This window comes from Oxyura jamaicensis, chromosome 7 (assembly GCF_011077185.1).
Source record: "Oxyura jamaicensis isolate SHBP4307 breed ruddy duck chromosome 7, BPBGC_Ojam_1.0, whole genome shotgun sequence".
In the NCBI taxonomy this organism is placed as follows: domain Eukaryota; kingdom Metazoa; phylum Chordata; class Aves; order Anseriformes; family Anatidae; genus Oxyura; species Oxyura jamaicensis.
Window position 1 is genome coordinate 36,180,807 of NC_048899.1, and position 4,885 is coordinate 36,185,691.

Here is a 4,885-nt window from a genome sequence, read left to right on the forward strand (position 1 = left end):
TTCCTTTCCTTTCCTTTCCTTTCCTTTCCTTTCCTTTCCTTTCCTTTTGTTCCCTTTCTTTTCTCGACAAAACAGGTGTGTTGCTTTGATACTGAAGTTGATCCAAGGAAAGGAAAAGAAGAAAGTTCTTCCAGAGGGTAATTAATCCCATCTTAAAACAAGTGTGTAAGACAGGTAGGATGTCTCTCTCTCTCTGAAAGTGCCAATCTGTCACCACTATCTATAGAAGGAGCCTTCACGAGTAGCTTGGAGTAGGTGTTTGACTTTTACACAGTTAAATTTAGAGGAGATGATTGCCACTTTTTAAGTCAGTCAAAGTGTTTGTTTATCAATGATTAACTATTATAGATTGAAAAGTTGTGAGAGAGAACAAAAGTAAAAATATAATGCCATTGATAGAGATATCACGTAATAAGGAATAGCAGTAACTGCAATTGCAGATGGTTAACATTTACATTCCCCATTGTTTTTATTTTACTGTTAAATCTTCCCAGATTTTATGTCTTGTTTGATCCGAAGAAGGAAAAATTTGCCTCTGCTTCGGTGTAAGCAAAAACTGCTGAAATATTTGTAGGATTAAGAAGTGATTTGTCCTGGAAATGTCAATTCTTATATGTAGGGTCATTAATCCATAAAATGAATTTGCAAACATTTATATGTTTCCTTTAGTGTTTTTGGTGTTTTTACTTGACGTGCTTCTGACTGTTCCCTAAATGAAGATTGTACTCAGCAGATCCTGCAAGGCACACACTGGCAGTTTGTGGGACTTGGTTTTGCATGTGTCTTGACCTAATGTATACAGTCTGTTACAACGAAATAAATGCATTTCCCATTTCCCTGAATAAATTGTATTTCAGGCTGTTACCCAAGGGTTTCATTGTGTACAGTGCTATCACCGGTCATAACTATACTGTAAAAGTAGATAGATAAAATAACTTTTTCTATTAAAAAAAGCAGTTCTTAACTACAGCCTGGTTTGCAAAGTAGATAATACCAGTAGAAATGGCAGATGCTCAGAAGTTTTGGAGTATTGTGACACGAAGAAATTTAAAATAAGTTGGAAAAAGCACACGGTATAAATGGATGGGAAATCCTGTGGTAGCTTTTATTTTACACAGGGAAAAAATAAAAAATGAGTTGCTTAGGTCCATAAATCTATTGTATGCTGTATTGAGATAGAGATTTTCATGATCTTAGCTTTCCTCTTTCCTCAGAACGTTGCTTTCAAGTACAGATGGGCCTACACTGCAAGTTTGGGATCCAGACTGGGGTTTGGACCTGACATTCATCAGTGTAGGCATCTAAGCCTAGCATCTGAGGTCAGCATCTTGTGGAATTAACAGCCTACTGCAAGGTCTGGATTGAGTCTATCTTCCCCATATTTCAAGGTATAGGTGTGGAAAATACAAGGATTTGATTTGACCTGATCTCTAACTTTAAGGTATTTAAATTAAAAATTGAAAGACTTTTAATGAAGTAGGAGGCTATATTTATGATTATTATTGTGCCTGAAGGATGAAATTGCATATGAGGATCTAATGCATTGGAGATTATAAAGAGAGACATACTTAAAATGGTTTCCAATCTAAATATTAGTTCAAGGTCAATAAGAGTACCTATGGCAAAGTACTCAGTCTCCTGATTTATAATCCAGTACTTTTACTCCAGTATGGTTGTTTAATTGTAATTCAACCTGTTTCTAAGATAAAATATCATACATTAATGAAAACGTATACCAAGGTGCAGAAAGAGACTGAGCCTACAAACACTCTGAGTTCCTCTTTAGGCTTAGAATCCCTTATATTTCCGAGACTAATGATTTCTAATCCGTTTTTAAATGTTCCATGTGGATAGTGAAGGCGTAACTATCAAAACACTGTAAAATCATAATGCCTGTGAAGCTATAAATTACTGTTTTCAAAATGAGCTGGAGGTCTCCAACTTATTCCTAAGTGCAAAAAATTAGATAACATAAAACTGCTCAGAAATTACTAGAAACAAGTTCTCTGGCTTTTGCCAAATGCTAGGGAATTGTGGGTCTGCCCACAAACTCCGTAGAAATGTCTGTATGGACAGCAATGAACCTCGTCCCAGACAGAATACTTGAATAGACTGCAAATAATTCACATCAGAGATCAATAGAAAGAACTGAGTGGTTTTATTGCAAATTTCTCTGATATGAGACATGTCTCTCTAATTTTTCATTCATCAAACTTTGAACTGCTTTGTATGAGACAATGACTGCTTATTCTACTGATGGTAAAGTGCTGCTTTCATGAAAGATGCAGTTTAAAATCAATGCTGAAGAAGGTAGTGGCTTAGAGTATTTTCATAAGCCAAGTACATACATACTGGACATTTCAGAAAGCAGGTAAAATAGAACCTCAAGCTCACTTTTACTTGAGTTAAATACAAATGCAACAATTACTTTTAAGGAAGAAAAAGATGCATGATCTAAAATATCATTAGAATAGTCTTTTGTGGGGCACAGAAAAAACCTTTACAGATGTTATTGGCTCTTTGGGGTTATACTAAAATAAAAATTTGGAGAAGTGCTTCATTTGAATTTATACTCCCTTTGTGATCCATCAAAAAGGATTCATCTCCTATTCAAATGACTAGTCAATATGTTAGTCAGATCAAATACCGCTAATAAGATGCTAAAAATGCTTCTGAGGAACAGGGGGATTTCTTTAACAAGCCATAAAGTGCTTTTTAATCCATTTCTGACTTGTTAAGTTCTTTGTGATTCTCACAACTGCTCCATCATGACGCAGTTCCAATCCTTTGTGCAGAAGGAGAAAATCAAGGTGTAAATCAAGGGCAGTACATACATATTGCCTTTCCTCTTCAACTGTTCCCAAAGCCGCTGTGGTCCTTGTTGTAATTTCCTATCATACATCTACTTAAGACACTGGTGCTTGTGGGTACTTTGGTTTGATCAACCTGTTATTTTATGAAATTTTCCAAATCATAGAACATAAGTTTTGCAAAAGATTTAAAACAACATAAAATAATGAAACCATGTTGTCTCATTAGGACAACAGAAGAGGAGATTCTGGTACCCCAAGACAAGAAAAACATGGATTTTCAGCTGTTTCACAAAAAGCGCTCTCTCTATTTTAAAGACTTATCAGCTGAGTTATCTGTCTGAGGAAAGTGGCCTAATAATGCAGTTTTGCTGCAGACATGGCCTCAGCTGCATGGGGCCCAAGGACGTAGGAGTTCTCCAGATCTATTTCAAACAGTGGAAAGAAATGTTGAATAGATGAAGATGTTATGAAGAGGTTGGTGAGAGGGTGGTATTTTTTTCATATCATCCTGGTCACATCAGCAGAACAAAATTTTTCTTTAGTTAACTCTGAGCTTAAAGAGTGATCTTTAATATTTGCCTGATACTCAGGATGTCACAGTAGCAAAACCCCTCATCTGCTTGGCTTTTACTGAAGCTTCATACCACTTCCATCTTCAGTTTTTTAAGCTAAACATATTTAAGTCTTGGAACTTCAGCTACAGTTGAAACTAAATGCTTAATTAAAAGAAAAAAAGTCTGATTTGTTTTGCCCACTGACTTTTCTCATCTCTGAAGTGACGCAATAAATCAAACCTTTCATAAACCAGGTCTTTGGAGATAACCTTGAAAATGGCATACAAAATTCCTCTTATGGCTTCTTTTAGTTGCTGAAAGCACATTGAATCTGACCATCCCTATTGTTTCTGATTGATTGAATTTGTAGCTGATATTGTAATGTATTGGAGACAAGTTTATCTCTACATTTTCTGTGGAATATGGAGCACCATCTTATAACATATTCTTCATTCAATAAAAGTAAATGAGTTCATTCATGAAAATAAGGTTTGCAGGATTAGGGCTGTGAATATCAACCATTTGGGACTGAGAAAATAAATAGTAACATTTAATAAATGTACAGTGCACTAAGACTATATTTATTAGTCTTTTGACATTTTTATCTGGCTCCTATAAAGAAGTCTTTGGAGCTGGGACAACTGGTGCAGGTAAATTTCCTACGTTGTGAAAGGATCTGGTATTTAGTTTATGGGAAGCAGGCCTGAGCAGATGTGAAAAGTTCAAATAAAGGAAGGCCAGATTAAACGCACTTTTGTGGCTGGAAAATCAAAACAGATGTTATTATTCAACCACAAAAAAATCTATGTGCACTTAAGTAGCATTAGGTGTCTGATCAACTACATTTTTAAGTGAAAATAACAAAACGATTATAAAATTATATAGGCTGTTAAAATGCTTTAAAATTTTACCAATAGACTGACTAGTTTGATCTTCTAGTTAATGGGAAGGTGTAGAAGTGAAGTAGATCTTTTCACATCTACAGCAATATGAGCAAATCTAATCTGAAGAGAGAATCAAGGGAAGAAGATACAGGCACCGGGAAAGAGAGTGGACCCTCCATCTGAACCCCAACACATGTCAGAGCAATAATGATTTAAGATGGATGCACTTTATAATTGTCCATAAACTTTTCTGGGCTCCTGCCCATATGGAAAGGTTAATCTTGGCAGAAGATGACAAGTGTTGAAGGTCCTCAGGAGCCCTTGAGAGCAAGCATATGTTTGCAGGGTGTGAATGTTGGCAAATAGTTTTAAAGATTATTACTAATTAAAAGAAAATGCAATCTAGGTTGAGAAATGTGTACACTGGAGAAAGCAACTAAAAGAAATGGAATAGAAAGGGAGGACTGAAATTGCTATATTTGTAAAAACAAGATCATTTAGACAATGACAAGAACTTTTCCTTTTCCTTCCTTCCTTCCTTCCTTCCTTCCTTCCTTCCTTCCTTCCTTCCTTCCTTCCTTCCTTCCTTCCTTCCTTCCTTCCTTCCTTCCTCCTTCCTTCCTTCCTTCCATCC

At 35.8% G+C, this 4,885-nt stretch overlaps 1 long non-coding RNA gene across 1 annotated transcript in view; it reads left to right on the forward strand.

Annotated features, from left to right (window-relative positions):
- Positions 1-1,175: 1,175 nt before the first annotated feature.
- The window catches only part of LOC118170326, a 4,422-nt gene continuing 712 nt past the window's right edge, over positions 1,176-4,885 (forward strand). Inside the window, exons 1-2 of the long non-coding RNA XR_004752645.1 lie at positions 1,176-1,319; positions 3,040-3,291. This is a non-coding gene — a long non-coding RNA (uncharacterized LOC118170326). The remainder of the gene's footprint in view (positions 1,320-3,039; positions 3,292-4,885) is intronic.